General features: G+C 47.4%; 1 protein-coding gene across 1 annotated transcript in view; it reads right to left on the reverse strand.

Moving 5' to 3' along the window:
• SGO1 (shugoshin 1) overlaps positions 1–8,815 on the reverse strand; it is a 34,484-nt gene extending 25,669 nt beyond the window's left edge. Inside the window, exon 1 of the mRNA XM_088462733.1 lies at positions 8,616–8,815. The gene's annotated coding sequence lies outside the window, so the exon portion shown is untranslated. The remainder of the gene's footprint in view (positions 1–8,615) is intronic.
• Positions 8,816–23,311: the final 14,496 nt, after the last annotated feature.

The raw sequence follows: 23,311 nt of genomic DNA on the forward strand, positions 1-23,311 counted from the left end.
TTCATAATTAAAGCAGCAGCCGTATAGAAAGCAAACAGCCGTTTCACCACTAGCTTTTTAATATATTTTTGGGTTCAGAGTGCACCCTACTATATGCTTTCTTTTTTCTTCTTCTTTGAACAAGTTTATCAGTGTTAGACCAAATAATTTCAGACATTTGAGGTTGAGAACAGGCCGATGAGACCCATTGGGCTTCTAAACTAAGAAAAGGTCAGAATAATAGCCCTTGCCCCATTGTGAGGGGGGGGGGGGAACCCGAATTATTACTGGCAAATTCAGTAAAGGCTGAATGAATTTTTGGAGCAGCAGGGCCTTGGTTGGGTCCAATGGAGGTCCTGTGCAAAGAACTGCTGAGAAGGGGGGTGTGGGGAGGTCACCTTAGCAATGAGAGGGCGTATCCGAGTGAGACCACTTCCTTTACCCAGGCATCTGACATGGTTTGATGCCAAACCTGGGAGAATTTAAGAAGTTGACCTCCCACCCTGGGAGCCCCCATGGAGAGGCCTGCCTCATCAGGCTGTAGGCTTGTTCTCAGACTTGGCAGGTGGACGACTAGTAGCCCAGGCCTGTTTGGCCCTAGGCTTGGGACCACAACGGACGACACTTCTCCAAATGAGTCACCTCCAGCCACCAGTCTAAGGAGAAACGAACCTCTGGCGAGATCAGAGTCATCTGTTTTATCTGATGTTGAAAATCCCACCGCGCCAGGATCACGGCTGTAGAACTCTGGAGTGGAATTGCGCATAAGCCACCATATCGAATGTGGCTACCATGGAGCCCAGCAACTGCATGTCCCGGTAGACAGACACTACCTGGCTGCCGAGTAGACCGTGAACTCGCGCCTGAAGTGCCACAATCTTGTCCTCCGGCAAAAAGACACTGTTGTCGAGTCTAGTATCGCACCTAGGTGCACCACACGCTGGGTCGGTGACAGGGGACTTCTTCCAGTTGATCACCCACCTGTGCTCCTGCAGGCAAACCACAGTCATTTGTAGGTGACACAGTAATGTCTCCTGAGACTGAGCCAATATCAGGAGGTCGTCCAGGTATGGCAGGACCCTGATCCCTGACGTCTGAGACAGGCCGTCATGACTGCCATTATCTTTGTAAATACCCTTGGGGCTGTGACCAGCCCGAAGGGTAAAGCCTGATACTGAAAAAGTTGGCGATTCACTGCAAACCTGAGAAACCTCTGGCGGGATTCTGTAAATCGGGACATGCAGGTACGTATCCTGGATATCCAGCGAAACCATAAAGTCTCCTGGTTCCATCGCCAGCATGATTGACCGCAATGTCTTAGCGTTCCCGCTAGGTTGTTTTAGCGGGGCGCGGCACCCTGCCCTACAGAAGGGGGGCAAAAAGAACCCTGCCCTTACAGCCTGCGGGTGCAGTCTTCACCCGCGAGAAATGATGAGGCAGGCCTCTCCATGGGGGAGCGCATGCTACCGGCATCTAGTTTCACTGTCTGCAGCATTTGGGGGCTGCCTGGCATGTCCGTAAGTGCCGGGCACGACCCCAAGAGTGACGAAAAGGGGACGCATTGTATAGACATGCCCCCTTTTCAATGGCCATGCCCCCTTTTTGGGCGCACGCACGGAAGTACCCTCTCTAGCTCCGGCACCCTGCCTTCCGCCGGTGCTAGAGTGAACACTAATGTCTCCATGCGAAATCCTGACAAATTTGTTGAAGGATTTCAGATTTAAGATAGGTCTGTGTGACCCATTGGGTTTCCGGATCAAAAATAAAAAAGTTTGATTAGTAACCCATTCCCTGTTCCATCACAGGGACTGGGATAGCAACCCCTGAATTTAGAAGGGCCTCCACTGACTGACTATTGGTAGGCCCAGACTCTGACCGAATACCCCGGTAGATCCGTAACCGCGAACCTCCGACGGGGGTGGTTTTGGAATATTATGGCATAGCCATGAACCACCAACTCCCGTACCCAGGCATCCAAGGCTGTTTGATGCCAGGCCCGGGAGAATTGCAGAAGTCGGCCTCCCACCATGACATCCTCCAGGGGGAGGCCCCTCCTATCATCATCTAATACCGGACCAAATAGCACCTTACTTGAGAAAGGCAAGGATTCTAGCGCCTTCTTAGACCCTGAATCTGCCTTCCAGGGTTTCAACCACAGGCTTCTCCGGGCAGCCACTGAGTTAGCAGACACCCTAGAGGCCATTATGCCTGCTTCACGCAAGTATACAGATGCCTCCTGTATCTGACCCAGTATACTTCTGTTTTCTCATTGGATCCACAATCGTCTCCACCAAAGACTTAGTCCAGTCTTCAATTGCCTTTGCCACCCAGGCTACCACCATGGCTGGTCTGGTGATTGCCCCTGATAAGGAAAACATCGTCTTTAGATAATTATCCAGCCTCCTATCCACACTGTCCTTCAGGGAGGATGCTGCTGGAATAGGCAATGTAGCGCTCCTAACTATACTAGTCATGTGAGCGTCTACCATGGGAGAAACTTCCCATTTGCTACATGTTCCTTGCGCAAATGGGTACCTTGAGGTTACCCTCCTAGTGGGCAAAAAAAGACTTGCTAGGGGGTCTCATGCCTCTGACAAAAAATGTGTTAATTGTCCAGAGTGCGGGAAATAGTCCTTCGCCACTGCTTGACATCTAAAGACTACCTTGTTAGATGCTGGTAAGACCTCCTCCTCCTGTATATTGAGGACAGACCTCACTTGCCTCACCAAGGCAGGCACATCCACAAAGGACTGATAATGGTCTCTTATCGAGACCGAGCCCGAAACCTGAGACTCCTCCTCTGATGAATCAACTGAGTGACTCTTGAGGAGACATATGGAGGCTCTTATGCCCCGCTTCCTAGGCCCTTGAGGAGAGGTCAACACTGACAATACCCCCTGGCTGGAGTGACCCACATCTTGTCAACCAGGGTTCATGGGAGGTAGTCCCATAGGAAGAGCCCGCTGTGGGAACCCCACCACCTGAGGTATCTCTACAGCAGTAGTCTAACTCAGAGACTCTGCCTAAAAGATAGGACAGGACCTCTGGAGTGACAACCACCCACAAAGGTTCCGGAGCAGACACAGGATTGATATCAGTAGAAGACACCTGCTTACTGCAATTTTTACAGAATCCTTCCAGATTCACATCCTCCTCCGAAAAGCCTGTATGCAATGTGACTTATTAGTGACGCACCCTACCTTCACAGGACAAGGAGAAACACAGAAATAGCAATACCTGATAGTTCGTGAAACATAGGCAGTGTACATACAGCAGCTGGCCAATGCATAAAGACGCACAACTGCGTCAGCAGTATGTACTCACTCAACTACACCAGCCCCTCAAGTGGGATGGTAGAATATAGAGTATGCTATATACCTAACCCAAGGGAGAGTATTATAGAGAGACTGACCCACACCACTGAACTCTGCTGAACAAACGCTAAACTGCGCACTTCTCACGCACGAGGAGGTCATTTATACCAGACGTGGGAATCTTGCCGGAAGTTAGCGTCTGGGGGGAAGTTATCGTCTGTGGCCATCCCCGGCCACAGACGATATGGCCCAGACCGCCATAGTGAGAAATCGTCTCTACGAGTAAGTCATTCACACGCAGCGGCCTCTGATGCGTCTCAACACCAGAGGTTGGGGACTTCTTGCACACGATCCCCCGGAGGGAATCCTTACCTGACATCTCCGTATCCCTGACGGCAGTCCCGGCCGCCAGCTAAGGCCTGCCTAAAACACTCAGGGCACACAGCGGTCTGGTGTATTGGTCGTCAGCAGAGGTAGATGGAGTCACAGTAGAGCGTCAACCCTGGCGCCGGTACCGCTAAACTCTTGAAGTTTTACAAATTAAGGTACGAGAAAAAATAAAATATAAAAAATAAATAAAAAACTATAGGACTGCCTAGCAGTCCCACTGTTATAACAGGTGCTTCCTTGACGCGCACCCAACAAAATCACTGAATGCCCAAGGCTGGGGGCGGGGGATATAGGGAGGATGACCAGTGCATGCTGGGAGCTCCAATGCTTTGCTGTTTGGTGCAAAGGACGCTGTCCAACTATATATCCCAAGGTAATTCCTGTGGACCTCGAAGAAAAAGAATCAACAGGTATGTTCATACCATAATTCTGTATTTTTAAGCAACAAACGGTTGTTTTACCAAAGTTTCCTCACTCGGAATAGCTATCTGATCACATGAGTGAAGCTTGGAATATGCCCGGTAAAAGGTTTCAAATTCCAAAACGGTTCAGTTCCTTTTACCCTCTTCCAGCAGTGGATTCTCATCTAACACATCTGGTTAGAATGCCACCTTACCCATTCATACTGCAACCTCCTTGAAGGAGACTACAGATAGACGTATAGAAGCTTGTCAAATCTATATGCTCTCTTGCAGAAGCTATTACTCGTTCTGCTAGGGCTAAGGTTCATCCTCTTCGATTTGTAGAATAGTTTTAACAGCTCTCACAAGAGCAGGTATATTTAGTTTAGAGGGTGGCTCAGATAGATCTGTGTCTTCTGCCTCCCCAGATGATATCTCAGAACCAGATAACTCTGGATTGGGAAGATATAGTACATTTAATAGGCTTAGTAGGTAAAGGCTTTTCATTTTTCAGCAATTGCTGAAAAACCGTAGATGTATTAGCCAAACTCTGTACTGAGGTAGACAGTACGTCTACCCATGGGGGAGGCAAAGGATTGTAGCGTTCCCGCTAGGTTGTTTTAGCGGGGTGCGGCGCCCTGCCCTCTTTCTGGAAGGCAAAAAGCGCCCTGCCCTCCAGAAGGAGGGCAAAAAGCGCCCTGCCCTAACAGCCTGCGGGAACCGTCTTCACCCGCGGGTCGCAGTGTCCCGCGGGTGAAGAAATGTGCGGTGACCCGGTTACCGCCGGAAAATAGACGCCGGGCGCATGCGCCCGGCATCTATTCTCCCTGTCTGCAGGGCTTGGGGGCTGCCTGGCATGTCAGTAAGTGCCGGGCACGCCCCCAAGAGTGACGAAAAGGTGACGCGTCTTATAGACACGCCCCCTTTTCAATGACCACGCCCCCTTCTCGGTCGCGCGCTCACGGACATGCCCTCTCTAGCTCCGGCGCCCTGCCTCCCGCCGGAGCTTGAGGGAACACTAGGATTGGCAGGGAGTACCTGCTGTGGGCATCCCATAGGGGGAGCTACCACGGTGACTGCTACTTGGTCCGCAAGTTTTGCCAGGGAGAGACACCGGGGCTGATGGGCCTGGGGCTGTGTAACAATACAGAGACCATCCTGAATGAGGTCCTCTATGGCTAAGCCCGCAGGGCAGGACTTACAAGACACCAGAGTAGGAGGAGCAGTATCAGGCTGCTTGTTATTATTTCCTCTGCCAGCCAAAGCCACAAGAATAACAAAATACACAGTATGATACAGTGCAGTGAACACCCTGGATAATATGGCACAGTGTAGCGTGCAACCGCGTTATAAAGTAAGTGATAGCACTCACAAGTATCTGGGAAATGTGAGGTACAATGAACCCCTATACCTTAGTATGTCAGGGTATAGTAGAATAAAGGGAAAGGTATAAGCTGTGCAGTATAGAAAATAGAGATTAGCGCTAGCACAAGTAACAAAAAAACGCAGAAAAACATTACGTTTCCAAATGGCACTAAAATCAACTACATAGACCACAGTGGCTGGTAGGATACAGCACTGTATGACTTAGCCAGCGTGAGAGGTATACAGGGAGACTGGACCCAGTTTTCGCAGAGAGCCGCTTGCAGAAAATGGCTACTGCGCGTCTCTGTGGGGGGATGTTGAGAGAGGAGCAGCCCAGGGAACACCAAGACCACAGTGGAATGTCGCCCCGGACTGGGGGAGAGGCTGCAGGGAGAGCGTCTTTTCCTCTTGCTGACATTAACCACCGGGTCCCCTGGCCTCATTACATATGCCCTGCAGCAGTAAGTTATATGCCCGTTGGTTAGTGGAGTCGTGGGCGCACCGGTGTCCACATCAGTGCCTACGGTCTGTCTCCTGAAACCGGAGGCAAGACTGCCCAATAATGCGGATTCCTGCGAATGGGGTTCTGCCTTACCTATCCCGTGAATTTCGGGCTGCAGACCGGGGTCCAAGGAGCCAGTTAGCTAATCCCCCTCGGAGCCCCGCTTGAAGTACCTAGCACAGGTTTGGAGTCACGGCGCCTCGGAGGGGTGATGGGGCGGCAGCACAGACGTCCGGAGGACAGTCTGGTGCTGCTCGCCCGTTATAGTAAAAAAATAGAAATAAATTAAATCATAAAATAAAGCTTGGGCTGCTTAATGCAGCCCCATTAGAATGGTGGTCCAGCTCCTGCTGGTCATCAACAATACCAGTGTTCTCATCGCATTGCACATCGCATCGCCCGGCAGAAAGAGCCTGCCGCCCGGCACTTTTCCCCGCCGGCCTCTGAAGTGACCGAAGGCTAAAGAAGCCTGCGGTCGCTTCAGAGGCCAGCGTTCCCAGTGATGAACTGCGTGGGTGACGTCATGACGCCAATGTCATTGCAGGCTGGCCCCTGCATAAAGGGGCCAGCCTGGGGGGGGGGGGGGACTGCATAAAGGGGCCAGCCTGGGGGCACTATATAAGGGACCAGCCTGGGGGCACTACTTAAGCCAGGGGGCACTGTATAAGTGCAAAACTAAACTACAGGGGGCAATGCATAAAAGGGGAAAACTACAGGGGGCACTGTATAAAGTATAGGGGGAAGGACCATAGCATCCCGGGATTGAAAAGCTTTGTCCACCAAGTTCCACCTACACCCCAAAGTCTCCCTGTGGAGCCCTATGGACCCTGAAGAAGAAAACTAATCATCCTGCTCAGTATCCCGCATTACAGCTCTAGACAGTGAGGAATATATCCATCTATAATGGGAACCTTGGTATGATGCACAACATGATACTGAACCTATTAGCATGCTTGCATTAACACATGCTCCATAACATTTTTTGTTCCGCTTTAATTGCAGCCTGAGGCCTCCCTCCGTAAAAACAGCACTGCTGTCCCTTACCCCCATGAACCCACAGCAATACCCCAACGGTTACATGTCCCCAGTACTGCCAAAGCTGCCACCTGCCCCCACCCCTATCCCAACTGCTGCCTGGCCATAGCCAACTCTCTGGGGACAATTCAGAGATGCACATTCATCAGACGATGAACGTACATCTCAGGTTGGTCAGGGTTTACGCAAGTGCAGAGCGGGTCCTGCGTTCTCTCTCGCAGACACCCCAAGCCGCAGCAAGATTGACATGCTGCAGCGTTTGGGGAGGGGGGGCATGGTCACTGTTCCCGGAAACAGGGGCGCGACAACCCAGTTTTAATGGAGGGACTAGTCCAGAGTCTGCGTCGACGGATGCAGATTCCCGGCCTCTTATGTGGCTAGCACCCGGTCAGGCTGTGGGAAGTTTCAGCTCCTGCAGCCTAACCAAAAAACCAACCATCGCCACAATCCGTGTGGAAGGTGATCCCAGCCTGTGACGTAGGTCGCAGTGCTGAGATTGCAATGCAGCTAGGAGGCGTTTGACCGCGATACTTTTTTGCCTCCCAGGAGCTTTTGCCTACATCGTCTGTTTTGCAGGCGGAAAAGTATAGCACGCATGCCCGCATATCGCCGCATTCAATGTGAAAGCAGGCGAAAATGGCAGCCGACGAAACTTAAACAAGTGGAAAGTACTGTCAGATTTGGGGAAATCAGCCTGACACCCCCCAAAAGATGCTCTGACATGAGGGTTAGCTATGGTTACCCCCGATTTGGCTTGCTGAAGGTATTTGGTGTTTTTAAACGGGCTCAATAGTGTTTTTGTATACGTGGTGCAGAATAGTATTCAGGTTTTTTGCAGAAAATAACTTATCCTAGCAAATTTGGGGTACTTGAAAATGGGGGCCAGCATATTTTAAAGTTGCTAAAGTCAAGTTTAAAAAAAATAAAAAAAATAATGAAAAATCCACCTTCCGCAAGCACCTGCAATGGAAAAAACCCTGGGGCATACTTGGGGACCCCCCCAGAGTTCACTAGTTTTTAACTTTGTCCCCCAACATTTTTTTCACCCCCAAACTCAGTGATTTTTTGAGGTGTTCTTAAGTCTTTTTTAAAGACATTTTGACACAGTTTACCTTTGGGGGCTGTCTGAAGGCTGCATGGGGGTTCCTGCAACATTGCACCCCAAAACCCCAATTCTACACTTTTTTCCGCCTGCTATTCATAGGCGAAACTTTCCGCCTCCCAAATTGAATACGGAGTAAAATCAAAACAGGCGAAAATGACATTGGCAAAAAGTTTCCGCCAAAAACACACGAAAACGGCTTTACGCCTCAAATTGAAAACGGGCCTATGCATACTTGGCATAATTACATTTACTGAAGTACTGATGAAGTCACCTGTGTTTAAGTATGGATTTCCTTACAAGTGGGACTATTAGGGTTCCTTGGGGAATAAGTTTTGAAACCAAATATAACGCAGGCAGAGGACAATACCCACATATCACTCATATCCGTCCCCGCCCGGTGACAGACTGTAACCCCCCCCGTCGGTGACCCGCCTGTGCCATAGCAGTGATTAAGGTGAGAGGCGCAGGCGGCATATACAGCATGGCTTCCCAATACCCTATCACAGCCCCCTGTATAACCTTACCTGTACCACGTCCCCCCGGGCACAAGCCCGCTCCACACGCCACGGACAAAGACCACTGCTACAGCTTGGGTCCGTCCTCCACAGGTAACACAGGTAACACAAGTACAGTACACTGCACAGCACAGCCAGTACACAGACGTCAGTTCAAACGTATGGCGCCGTGACTTGTGATTGGCTAGATAAGCGAGACCGCGTAATCGGAAAGAAGGAAATGGATTGCATATGATCCGGAAGTGATTACAGTTGGGTGTTGCACTCGTAAGTAACCTGGAGCCATGTTTGTTGTGGAACGAACGACCGGTCTAATCTGTGATGTGCGCTATTCAAATCACTGCTGGTCGTGGGTTGTGGGAGGGGGACCGTGACAACATGGTGGGTTTTCCTTTAGTACATAATGTTACAAAGTTCTCTTGTAAATGCTGGACATGTCGTATGCGATATATGCTGTTATTGCATCACTACCACATCTACCAATTTACTTAACTGTTAAAATGATAAACATATCAAGTGTTTGTGTATGTTCGTGGAATTAAGAGGTAACATGTACCCAGGATGATAATATCACGAGAAAACAAAGAAAGCCGGTCACACTGCACATTTATATTGTATATTATTCTGCTTCACAATAATTATTCACAGAATCAACATAATTTCTTGTAATGCAGAACTGATTTATTCTCCCACAGTCTGTTATATTGTTCCCAGGGTCTTAAGCTGGCCACACACTAGACCAACTTAGATCCAACCAGCCAACTTGTTGATTGGTTGGAATGAAAATCTGGTAAGGAATGGGAGTAACTGATGATCAGCAATTTGCTCCTAAATGCCAGAAAACAGATGAAAATGATCGTTCAGACAAGTTTGTTAAATGTTTGATCTATACTATTTGTTCAAACAACATTTTTGGTCTATTTTCCGGCGTTTGGGAGCAAAATGCTGATTGTCATTTGCTTTCATTCCTTACCAGATTTTCGTTCCAACCAATCAATCTTTATATGTGTGGCCAGCTTTAGACTTTTTCCGCCTGGAAGACCACCGGCAGCAAATTTCAGTTATTTGTGTCCTCAATACTTGCAAAGCAAAAATGTTGAAATTAATGTAATTGCTATTGAAAAAATTGTTTACGTAATAACTGAGCAATAAATGTGCTATAAACAATATAATAAAAACAGAATGGCACAATAATAGAGCATACTTACCACCTTCCCTTCCTTACAGGAGAGTTCTTGGAGGGTAGAGTTAGGTGGTCACTGTGAGGGGGAGAGGAGGACAGGACACTATGGGGGTAGATGTATGATAGCGGCACTTAACGTGCCGCTATAACGCTTCCCGCTTTACCGAGGCGAAGCAGGAAGCACTACCGATGAGATGTAAGAACATCTCATAGGCCGGAGAGGGGGAGCGTTAACTCCCCCGGCGCTACCCGCTAGAGACCACAGCGTATCAGCCTAGTGCTGACGTGCTGTGTCTCTATCCCGGCCAGCTCCACTGAGCATGCGCGGGATCTCGCAAGTATCGCAAGATCCCCGCGAGCAGCCTGGAGCGCTGTCCCTGCTGTTGGGATAGGGCAGCAGCTGTCGATAGCGACAGCTACAGCGGGCCGAACGGTTAGGCGATAGGTACATGGCCCAGGCTATCGGCGCTGCTATATTGTAGATGGCAGCACCGATAATGACAGGGGCGCATAGCGCCCCTGTCATTTACCGCCCAGACCCCCGATCATACATAGGGGAGAAGCAATATCAGCGCACATAAGGTGCACTGATATCGCTTCTGGGCTTCATACACCTCCTATGGGCCATATTCAATTTGGCTGCGAAAATGACATTTCTACTTCAGGGTCCATAGGGTATCCACAGGATACCTTGGATATAGGTGATGACGTCAGTCTTCAGGCACCACAGAGTTAAAGTTTTCAGCCTCCCAGGATGCATCTGGGTCCCTCTCCCAACCCCGCCCACGGGGCAAGGCATCTCAGTTTCGTCGGTGCCTGGCCGGAGTCGGAGGCACTGTGCAGAGGGGGGCTATGAAGAGCCCCTGAAGTTTCTTTTAAAGGCAGCGCTGGCTGCACATCTGGGAGTACAGCATGGACAGTCAGTACTGACGTCCATGCTGTCTCCCCTACACCTCGCCGGTACTGATCCGGGGATGCTGGTAGACATCTGGGGTCACGGCTAGCGGTGCCCCCAGATGTCTTGGACCATGGCCAGATCCCAGGGGATAGCAGGTAAGCAGCGGGGTCCCGCGGTGGGTCCCCGCTGGTCACATGGTCCTGAGTCCCCAGGCAGGGGGCTCCCTGGGGACTGGCTGCAGCGTGGAGCCAGGCGACCAACCTGCGCTTCCACTACCCCCTGGGACAGCGGGCCGCTGCTGAGCGGCATGCGCTGCGGCGTCCCAGGGGTTAAATGCATGCCAGGGGAGTGCGCTTTCCCTGTCTCACAGCCGGCGCCTCCCCTGCTGCACACAGCCTCTCTGCTCTGTCTGATTGGCCATAGTGTGTCAGCGCTCCTCCCCCAGGCCGGCCTCCTTCATCCTCTGCTCCTCGGTGGCCATCTTTGAAGCATGGTGAACGCTGCTGGAAGCCTGTGATGGTGGCATCGTGGTCTGGGTCACCCAGCATACCTCTCTGTTTGTCACAGGTCAGTGTATGCAGCGCTGAGTCCTACCAGCCTGAGGGTCTGAGTAGTTGAGAATCAGCGCTAATAGTGCAGGGATTTGTTTCTTCTGCATTGTATGTGACTAATTTGCTAGCCTGCTGTCTGTACTTTCACTTTCTACTGTCAGCCTTATTACTGTCCCTGATCTTGCTCTGCTCAAAGCCCTTGCGGTGCGCAGTGTGCAGGGCGTTATTCGCACTATACCAATACATATAGGTGTGAGTGTCACATACTTACCATCATGTCTGAGACTGACTTTCCTCTCCAGCTCATGTGTACTAAATGTAAGGTACCAATAGCGGAGGGGGAGGGTAACGCGGAGGGGTTATGTCCCCAGTGCCTGGCACTGTCACGGCCGATTATGGTCCCGGTACAGGAACCTCCCTGGGCTTGTTTCGCTAAGGCGCTTACAACCCTTGTGGGCCAGCTAGCTCCGTACCAAAGAGCCGGACGCTAAGTCCAAGGTTTATTTCCCTGGTCTTATTCGAGCGGTCCGCTCGGCTTTAGTTATTGAGGATATTGATCCTTCGGTGGCCACATTCATATATGCCTTTTTAATGATATTAAGGGTGAGGCTATGGTGTTCCCTCTTTCTGATCAATTAGTGGATCATTTAGAGGAGGCGTGGAAAAATCCAGGTAAACGGTTTCAGCCCCAGAGGCGCTTAGCCGTGGCTTCTCCGTTTGCGGTCAATTATTTTTCTAAGTGGGAATCCCCTACGCAAGTGGATTCACATGTCACACGCCTAGTCAAAAGTGCCACGTTGCCTATGCCTTCGATGTCATCCTTGAAGGATGTCACTGACCGCAAGGTGGAGATCTGCCTCAAATCCGTTTATTCCCTTGCAGGGAAGCATCCAGACTGGCTCTGGCCGTGTGTTGGGTAGCCAGAGCTATGGAGCGCTGGGCGGATAATTTGGAGGCGTCTTTGGACTCTGACTGTTCGGCTGAACAGACCGAGTTGGTGGGCAATCTCCGAGACTTGGCCACTTACATTAATGAAGCGGCCTTAGATATTTGTATGCTCAACTCTAGGATCTTCTATGCAGCCGTGGCTGCTCGTCGCACCTTATGGTTGCGTTCTTGGAAAGCAGACGCGGATTCCAAAAAGGGATTAGCAGGTCTGGACACTATTTGGTCCAGATTTGGACAAAATAGTAGCTACGTTTGCAGCAGCTAAATCTGCATGTCTTACGTCTGCTACGATTCCTTCTAGTGCTGGTGGGTCGTCCTTTCGGCCTCACAGGGCCCAAGGAAGGCCTAAAGTACAGTCCTTTCCAGGGCAGGCTGGGACCAAGAAATTGTCCAAGCCCAAGAAACAGGTCTGGAGTACCAGACGTCCGGCTCCTAGGTCAGACAGGCCTCCATCCCGGTTCTTTACCACAGGCCTTCCGCTAGACCGGAGCAAAGCCTCGGAACTGCGGAAGGTTTTGCACACTATGCTCCAGGCTGGAGTTTCAGTGCATGTTCCAATTATTCTGGCACTGGAACCTGGGGACTACATGGTGTCATTGGACATCCAGGACGCTTACCTGCATGTCCCTATTCTTTTGCGCCATCAGCAGTTCCTCAGATTGGCAATCTGCAACAAACATTTCCAGTTCCGGGCCATGCCTTTTGGCCTGGTGACTGCTCCACGGGTATTCACAAAGGTCATGGCGGCTCTCCTGCGGACGCAGGGAGTCCGACTGTCGCCTTATCTGGACGACCTCCTGTTGATAGTGGGGTCTCCAGAGCTTCTTTTACACCATCTGGATCTGACGATTGCGGTACTGCAACGTCACGGCTGGTTGACAAACTGGCAGAGGTCCACTCTCACCCCGTCTCAGAGGATCCTGCACCTCGGGGCCTTATTGGACTCCAGGCAGCAGTGGATCTTTGTGACGGAGGAAAAGATCCTTGCTTTGTAGTTGAGGGTGCGCAGTTGTCTGCAGTGTCGTCGAGTGTCGATACACTCGGCAATGAGGTTATTGGGCTCAATGGTGTCGGTATTCGACATGGTGGAGTACGCCCAATTTCACTCCAGACCTCTGCTGCTATTGATCCGGTCCAGATGGAATGGATTGCCTCAGTGTCTCAAGTCCCAGACGATGGGGCTCACTCCGGACGTTCGCCAGTCTCTAACCTGGTGTTTGCAGATGACCCACCTCAACAAGGGTCGCCCGTTCTGGGTGGCGAACTGGGTCCTGTTAACAACGGACGCCAGTCTCCGGGGCTGGGGAGCTGTCACGGGTCCACACTTGTTTCAGGGCAGGTGGACTCGGGCAGAAGCGGAGCTTCCAATAAACATTTTGGAGCTCCATGCGGTGTCAAGAGCTCTCCAGCTGGCACAGCCGGTTCTCCAGAGTCACCCTGTGCAGGTCCCGTTGGACAACGCCACCACGGTGGCCTATTTAAACCAGCAAGGAGGAACCCAAAGTCGAGCAGCACTTGCAGAAGTGTTCCGTATTCTGGTCTGGGCGGAGCGCAATCTCCCAGCATTATCGGCAGGGTTCATCCCGGGAGTCCTCAACTGGGAAGCAGATTTTCTCAGCAGGCAGGACGTGCATCCGGGAGAGTGGTCTTTACACCAGGATGTCTTTCAGAGTCTGGTGGACAAGTGGGGTCTTCCAGAGATAGACCTCATGGCGTCCCGGCACAACAACAAGTTGCCGGTGTACGGGTCTCGAACAAGAGACGAAAAGGCGTCTCTGGTGTAGGCCCTGTCCGTCCAGTAGACGTTCCAGTTTGCCTACCTTTTCCCTCCGTTTTCCCTTCTTCCGCCGGTAATACGGAAATTCAAATCAAGAAGGAGGTACGCTACTGTTGATAGCTCCCGAGTGGCCCAGACGGCACTGGTTCTCCGACCTCCAGAGTCTGTCAGTAGACGTTCCTCTGAGGTTACCATTACGACCGAATCTGCTGTCACAGGGTCCTTGTCTTCACCCGGACCTGACTCGGTGTGGCTGTTGAAACGGTCATGCTAAGGTCCAGAGGGTTTTTCTGGCTTCGTAGCGCAAACCATACTAAGAGCTCGTAAACCTTCCTCGGCAAGAATCTACCATCGTGTGTGGTATACTTTCTTCCGGTGGTGTAGACCTAGAGGGTATTCCCTTAGGGAGTTCCGCCTGTCTAGGGTGTTGGCTTTCCTACAGGCTGGACTGGATCATGGGCTTCGCCTGGCTTCTCTGAAAGTGCAGGTGTCTGCCCTGTCAGTCTGGTTTCATCGTAGGATTGCTGCGCTCTCTGATGTGCACACCTTTATGCGAGGTGTTCTTCGCATTCAGCCACCTTTTGTTCCACCGGTGGCGCCTTGGAATTGGGCTGTGGTCCTGAGAGTTCTCCAGGGACCGCCATTTGAACCACTGGACTCAGTGGACTTTAAATGGTTTACAGCTAAAACCATATTCCTTCTGGCCATTGCCTCGGCCAGAAGGGTTTCGGATTTAGGGGTTCTCTCTTGTAGACCCCCTTTTCTGATTTTTCATAGGAATAGGGCGGTGTTTCGCACTCGTCCGGGATTCCTTCCCGAAGTGGTATCCAGTTTTCACATCAATGAAGAAATTGTTGTGCCGGCTTTCAATTCACCTGGACTTTCAGTGGGTGACGCCACTTGGGATGTTGTGCGGGCATTGAGAATTTATGTTGACCGCACTTCTTCTTTTAGGAAGTCGGACGCCTTGTTTGTCCTCTATGGCTTCCGTAAAAAGGGTTGGCCTGCTTCAAAGTAGACTTTGGCAAGCTGGATTCGTATGGCAATTTCAGAAGCTTATCTTCATGAAGGTCTTCCAGTTCCCTCCTTGGTGAGGGCTCATTCCACTAGGTCTGTGGGTCCTTCGTGGGCAGCTAGACGTGGTGCCTCTGCAGTTCAGATCTGCAAGGCTGCTACGTAGTCTTCTGTCCATACCTTTGTGAGGTATTACGCTTTTGACACCTTTGCCTCTCAGGATGCTTCCTTCGGGTGGCGGATTCTCCTCTCAGCACAGGAGCGTCCCCACCCTTAAAGGATACTGCTTTGGGACATCCCAAAGGTATCCTGTGGATACCCTATGGACCCTGAAGTAGAAAATATGAGTTATGGTAAGAAAGTGAAAGTACAGACAGCAGGCTAGCAAATTAGTCACATACAATGCATACACTGCATAGGACTCAGCGCTGCATACACTGACCTGTGACAAACAGAGAGGTATGCTGGGTGACCCAGACCACGATGCCACCATCACAGGCTTCCAGCAGCGTTCACCATGCTTCAAAGATGGCCACCGAGGAGCAGAGGATGAAGGAGGCCGGCCTGGGGGAGGAGCGCTGACACACTATGGCCAATCAGACAGAGCAGAGAGGCTGTGTGCAGCAGGGGAGGCGCCGGCTGTGAGACAGGGAAAGCGCACTCCCCTGGCATGCATTTAACCCCTGGGACGCCGCAGCGCATGCCGCTCAGCAGCGGCCCGCTGTCCCAGGGGGTAGTGGAAGCGCAGGTTGGTCGCCTGGCTCCACGCTGCAGCCAGTCCCCAGGGAGCCCCCTGCCTGGGGACTCAGGACCATGTGACCAGCGGGGACCCACCGCGGGACCCCGCTGCTTACCTGCTATCCCCTGGGATCTGGCCATGGTCCAAGACATCTGGGGGCACCGCTAGCCGTGACCCCAGATGTCTACCAGCATCCCCGGATCAGTACCGGCGAGGTGTAGGGGAGACGGCATGGACGTCAGTACTGACTGTCCATGCTGTACTCCCAGATGTGCAGCCAGCGCTGCCTTTAAAAGAAACTTCAGGGGCTCTTCATAGCCCCCCTCTGCACAGTGCCTCCGACTCCGGCCAGGCACCGACGAAACTGAGATGCCTTGGCCCGGGGGCGGGGTATGGGAGAGGGACCCAGATGCATCCTGGGAGGCTGAAAACTTTAACTCTGTGGTGCCTGAAGACTGACGTCATCACCTATACCCAAGGTATCCTGTGGAACCCTATGGACTTCGTAGAAATAGAGATAACAAAGGTAAGTTCTTACCATATCTCATATTTTTCGCATGTTTGAATTATCCCCGTATTCAATTTCAAAGACTTTTCGCCGCTGCGAAAAGTCTTTGAAAAACAACGGGGATACGTGTTCACCATGTTTTACATAGCGAAGAAAAGTGCACAATTGAGGTTTAGGGGTGCAGGCTTAAAAAAAAATAGCCTGCACCCCTGGGAATGTCATTTAAATATAAACTGTCAAAAAAAGTAAAAAAAATTAAAATCGGGACACCCCAAAAAATTAACTTTAATTTTGGGGGAAAAAAAAAAGGGAGCACGCTTCTAAAATAGCCAAATTAAATTCAGAGGGCTACCCAAGTATGCGGCAGGTGTTTTCTTCATTGTGGGAGTAGCGGCAGGTGAATTTTTTATGATTTTTTTTTCAATCATTTTAGGGACTTAAAAAAATGCTTACCCCATCTTCATTTACCCCAAATTTGATAGTTTTTTTATTGTAAAAATAACTATTGCTAAGTGCTATTCTTCACCCCTTCTTCATAGCCACAAATATGCACCTGCCGCGGCTATTAGAAACCCAGATTTTCAGCAAGTAAAAATGGGGGTACCCATAGTGATCCCCCATATCTAGACATCTTTAGGAGGGTCCCTGGAATATTTCCCGAAAACTAAAATTTTTTGTCGATACTTACATTTCCGCCGGCTCCCGTTTTCGTTGAGTTCTAATTGAATACGGGGATAAAGCGGGCGCGCGCCCGATACTTTATCCCCAGAAAACCTGCGATGTGGAGCGAAAGAGTCCAGCACAGACTTTTCGCTCCCAAATTCAATATGGCCCTTTGTGTCTTTGAAAGCCCTCCCTGTCCCAACCAGTTATCTATGAGGGAAGGAGGGGATTACCTACTCTCTTGGGATGCCAAGAGAGTATATTACAAATAGAACTTTCTGCATCACTATTCTGCATTGAATTAATAAACATTTATAACTAGAAATGTTATTTCTTTAGAACAGACTGATCTTCATCATAATATTTAATCCAAGGTTAGTGAAAGTTTCTAAAAATAATAAATATGTAACATGTTTCTTGTTCTAATGAAAAGTGCTGTATTCTAATTATTTTTGATTTTGCTGTCACATTTTAAATTATATATATATATATATATATATATATAGTCAACTATCCTTAAACTTCTTTTAATATTTGTCTCGCTTGTATAACTAAGCAAGGTATGTTTCTGCTTTATCACATCAAAACTTCATTGTGACACTTCCGCTATGCAAAAGTAGTCCCTTACTCTCCATAAATGGGAGTTGAGCAATGTAGGATTGTTAAATGTACTGTCAGCAGTTAAGATATAAGTGGTCAAGATAAAATATTTCCTTTAGTACAGATTTGACTTTAGGGAAAAGAAAGAAGTCACATGGTGCTAGGTCTGGCGAGTATGGAGAGTGTTCTAACACTGCAATCTGTTTCTCAGACAAAAACTGCTTCACATAGAGAGCTGTGTAGGCTGGTGCGTTGTCCTGATGAAGGGTGAAACCATTTTTCCACTACTATGACCTCTTTTTTCTGATTCCCACAAAGTTGCTAGAACATTTTTGTAGACATGCTGATTCACTGTTACGCCTTCTTTTACCCAATCTACCAAAATAACACCCTTGATATCAAAGAAAAAAATGAATTTGGATTTGCTTTGACGTACTTTCTTCACTCTTGGTGATGATGGTGTTTTCCAGTGCATGGACTGGCGTTTTGTCTCAGGATCGTACTGGAAGTTCCATGTTTCATCACAGGTAATCAGCTTGAATTGGTTCCAAAATGTCTGTACAAATTCACTTTCAATTTTCTTTCTGTTCAGAAGTGAGAAGCCTTGGAACCATCTTAGCACACACTTTTGCCTTGTTAATATTTGTACTGTAAATGTAAAGCACTTTGAGTCCTTTAGGAGAAAAGCGCTATATAAATAAAATTATTATTATTATTATTATTAATATCTTGAAGCAAAACTTGCCTAAAAGTTTCTTTGTCAACGTTTACCATTTCTGCTATCATTCGGATGCTGAGTCTACGGTCAATTCAAACAATTTTCAAAATTTTTTCCACATTTTCATTTGACTTTGATGTGCAAGGCCTTCTGGGACATTCATCATCTTCGACATCCTCACGACCGTCACTAAATCTTTTGAGCCAAACACACGTGCACGTGACACACAATCTGCCCCGTAAGGCTCGGTTAGCATACAGATAAATTTGGTGGGTATTTTGTTCAGTTTAACTAAAAATGTTAATTTAACACGCAGCGCTACTTTTGAACTAAGCATTTTTACGACACACAGGAGAAACATAACGTCTTCGAATGCTGTGTGACAGCAAACTATTTGTGCGCAAGGGGTGAAACTTGCAAAACCGATTTGGGATAGTCCAAGGTCAATGTTTCCCCACTCCCTTTTAACTCACGCAAGTACAGTCTCATTTAATATCCACACCTCGCGGATAGATAGGTAGATAAATAAATCATGCAAACTCAGCACTCACCTACTTATATTCCAAACTGTAATATATTTAAATTCAGGGAATGTTAATTCCAAAATATTACAATAACTTGTCAAGTTGACCAACCACGTCACTGTCTCCCCTTCTGGTCAGTCCCTACACTGACACTCAAAATTATGAGCATTGCTCTGCCTCATTTGGCCCAAGCTATCACACATTTTAAATACATACTATTCCTTTTCCATGGGTTCAGGTATTGGCTTATAGAGACAGAACCACACCTAAGCAAATCAGTTAATGAACACCTGAGGAATAAGCTGATAAAAATTGACTTCAATATGGAAAACTGGTGTGCCATAGAGAGTGTGACCACAAAATATTTATATAAACAGTTGGCTTCAATCCACGGCACTCAAGTATATATATGTATATTATATATATATTCCATTATAAATTGCACTCACCAGACTTTTCTATTCAGTAGCAAAGTCCTTTATTGGTTTTAAAAAAAGAGCCTCTACGGCTCCAATAAAGGACCTTGCTGCTTGATAGAAAAGTCTGGTGAGTGCAATTTATATTGGAAATATGTTTTTGAGTTTTGATACTCTGCTATAATTGCCACACCAGCACTAATTATCTGATGACGTGAGTGTGGACTGACTGGATATATATATATATATATATATATATATATATATACATACATATACATATACACACAGTCAGGTCCATAAATATTGGGACATTGACAGAATTTTCAGATTTTGTCCTCTATTCACCACCACAATGGTTTTGAAATGAAACAAACAAGATGTGCTTTAACTGCAGACTTTCAGATTTAATTTGAGGGTAATTACATCCAAATCGGGTGAACGGTGTAGGAATTACAACAGTTTCAATATGTGCATCCCACTTTTTAAGGGGCCAAAAGTAATGGGACTATCAACTCAAAAGCTATTTCATGGATAGGTGTGGTCTATTCCCTCGTTATTTCATTATCAATTAAGCAGGTAAAAGGTCTGGGGTTGATTCGAGGTGTGACATTTGCATTTGGAATCAGTTGCTGTCAACTCTCAATATGAGATCCAAAGAGCTGTCACTATCAGTGAAGCAAGCCATCATTAGGCTGAAAAATCAAAACAAACCCATCAGAGAGATAGCAAAAACATTAGGTGTGGCCAAATCAACTGTTTGGAACATTCTTAAAAAGAAAGAACGCACCGGAGATCTCAGCAACACCAAAAGACCCGGAAGACCATGGAAAACAACTGTGGTGGATGACAAAAGAATTATTACCCTGGTGCAGAAAAACCCCTTCACAACAGTTGGCCAATTCAAGAACACTCTCCAGGAGGTAGATGTATATGTGTCAAAGTCAACAATCAAGAGAAGACTTCACAAGAGTGAATATAGAGGGTTCACCACAAGATGCAAACCATTGGTGAGCCACACAAACAGGAAGACCAGATTAGAGTTTGCCAAACAACATCTAAAAAAGCCATTACAGTTCTGGAACAACATCCTATTGACAGATGAGACAAAGATCAACTTGTACCAGAGTGATGAGAAGAGAAGGAAAGGAACTGCTCATGATCCAAAACATACCACCTCATCAGTGAAGCATGGTGGTGGTAGTGTCATGGTCTGGGCATGTATGGCTGCCAATGGAACTGGTTCCCTTGTATTTATTGATGATGTGACTGCTGACAAAAGCAGCAGAATGAATTCTGAAGTGTTTCGGGCAATATTATATGCTCATATTCACTCAAATGCTTCAGAACTCATTGGACGGCGCTTCACAGTGCAGATGGACAATGACCCAAAGCATACTGCAAAAGCAACCAAAGAGTTTTTTAAGGCTAAAAAGTGGAATGTTATGCAATGGCCAAGTCAATCCCCTGACCTGAATCCGATTGAGCATGCATTTCACTTGATGAAGACAAAACTGAAGGAAAAATGCCCCAAGAACAAGCAGGAACTGAAGACATTTGCAGCAGAGGCCTGGCAGAGCATCACCAGGGATGAAACCCAGCGTCTGGTGATGTCTATGCGTTACAGACTTCAGGCTGTAATTGCCTGCAAAGGATTTGCAACAAAGTATTAAAAAGTGAAAGTTAGATTTAGGTTTGTTTAGTTTGTCCCATTACTTTTGGCCCCTTAAATTGTGGGAGGCACATATAGAAACCGTTGTAATTCCTACACCGTTCACCTGATTTGGATGTAATTACCCTCAAATTAAATCTGAAAGTCTGCAGTTAAAGCACATCTTGTTTGTTTCATTTCAAACCCATTGTGGTGGTGAATAGAGTACAAAATATGAAAATTCTGTCAATGTCCCAATATTTTTGGACCGGACTGTATGTCCTGGAATATATGTACTATGTAGCCATTAAAGTCTATGGGCTAAATGTAATAGCCTGTGCCTTGCAGGCATAGGCTATAAAACATCTGCCTGATGTTTTAAAGGGGCAAACATTTAAAAGGCAAAACCAGGTTGGTTTTGCCTTTTAAATGACTGCCCCTTTAAAACATTGGGCAGTCTCAAAAGGGAACTTGCCAATACCTTCAAGTCGCAGGCTATTACATTTACAGCTATATCTTCAAAATGCATGACACTCGCTTCCTTTACTGAATAGTAGTCCAACCTGTAAATAATATTTAGTAATATTTTATATGGTGCGCTCTGGGATATTCCTGTTTGTCTGGATGTAAAGTCAAAGCTATAATGTATGTATGTCTTTGAAATAGTTAGGTGGAATTATATCCAAGTAAACTGTCCCTTTATCTGTTGATAGTCCAACTGTAGGTAGGGTGTTCTTTATTTTAATAAAGTTTATGTGAGATCACGATGTGTAGTTAAAAACTTATCCTTATTAGTGTCCTGGAAGGGAGTTCATAGAAAGTACATAGATAGTCCCTAGATATCGATCCTGCTATGACTGTGGGATGGGATTGATGGTGTTGTGGCATTCCTTGTACTCCTCTCCATCTCAAATATAATGCATTTGCACAGAATCAGGAACTAGGTAAACACGATCATGCAGGACAGGTAAGTAATTGTGCGTACTTACCAAATGCTTGATGCTTATTCCCCGCTGGTTCTCCTGATCTCGGTGCTTACAGAGGTGGTGATGAGGGTTAATCGTGTATGCTGGTGCTATAGATTAGGCACTATGGACTGAAATCTAGTACAGCACTATACATATATATATATATATAGTGCCTTGCAAAAGTATTCATCCCCTCTTGGCTTTTTACCTTTTTTGATACATTACAACCTATAATTTATTTTTTTATCTAAATTTTATGTGATGGATCTTCACAAAATAGTCTAATTTGGTGAAATGAAATGAGAAAAATACCGTTCAAAAGTTTGGGGTCACTTAGAAATGTCCTTATTTTTGAAAGAAAAGTACTGTTTTTTTTCAATAAAGATAACATTAAATTAATCAAATACACTCTCTATACATTGTTAATGTGTCAAATGACTATACTAGCTGCAAATGTCTGGTTTTTAAAGGAATGTCTACATAGGTGTATAGAGGCCCATTTCCAGCAACCATCACTCCAGTGTTCTACTGGTACATTGTGTTTGCTAAGCGCATTAGATGACTAATGGATGATTAGAAAACTCTTGTGCAAATATGTTAGCACAGCTGAAAACGGGTTTGCTCGTTAGAGAAGCTATAAAACTGGCCTTCCTTTGAGCTAGTTGAGTATCTGGAGCATCACATTTGTGGGTTCAATTATACTCTCCAAATGGCCAGAAAAAGAGAGCTTTCATGTGAAACTCGACAGTCTATTCTTGTTCTTAGAAATGAAGACTATTCCATGCGAGAAATTGCCAAGAAACTGAACATTTCCTACAACGGTATGTACTACTCTCTTCAGAGAACAGCACAAACAGGCTCTATCCAGAGTAGAAAGAGAAGCGGGAGGCCCCGGTGCACAACTGTGCAAGAAGACAAGTACATTAGAGTCTCTAGTTTGAGAAATAGATGCCTCACAAGTCCTCAACTGGCAGCTTCATTAAATGGTACCCACAAAACGCCAGTGTCAACGTCTACAGTGAAGATGCTGGCTTTCTAGGCAGATCGGCAAAGAAGAAGCCATATCTGAGACTGGCCAATAAAAGGAAAAGATTAATATGGGCAAAAGAACACAGACATTGGACAGAGGAAGATTGGAAAAAAAGTATTATGGACAGACAAATAGAAGTTTGAGGTGTTTGGATCACACAGAAACATTTGTGAGACGCAGAACAAGTGAAAAGATGCTGGAAGAGTGCGTGACACCATCTGTCAAGCATGGTGGAGGTAATGTGATTGTCTGGGGCTGCTTTGGTGCTGGTAAAGTGGGAGATTTGTACAAGGTAAAAGGTATTTTGAATAAGGAAGCCTATCACTCCATTTTGCAACGCCATGCCATACCCTGTGAACAGCGCTTGATTGGAGCCAATTTCCTCCTCCAACAGGACAATGACCCAAAGCACACCTCCAAATTATGCAAGAACTATTTAGGGAAGAAGCAGGCAGCTGGTATTCTGTATGTAATGGAGTGGCCAGCGCAGTCATCAGATCTCAACCTCATTGAGCTG

Source organism: Taudactylus pleione, unplaced genomic scaffold (assembly GCF_031769625.1).
Source record: "Taudactylus pleione unplaced genomic scaffold, aTauple2 ptg000053l, whole genome shotgun sequence".
Lineage (NCBI taxonomy): Eukaryota > Metazoa > Chordata > Amphibia > Anura > Myobatrachidae > Taudactylus > Taudactylus pleione.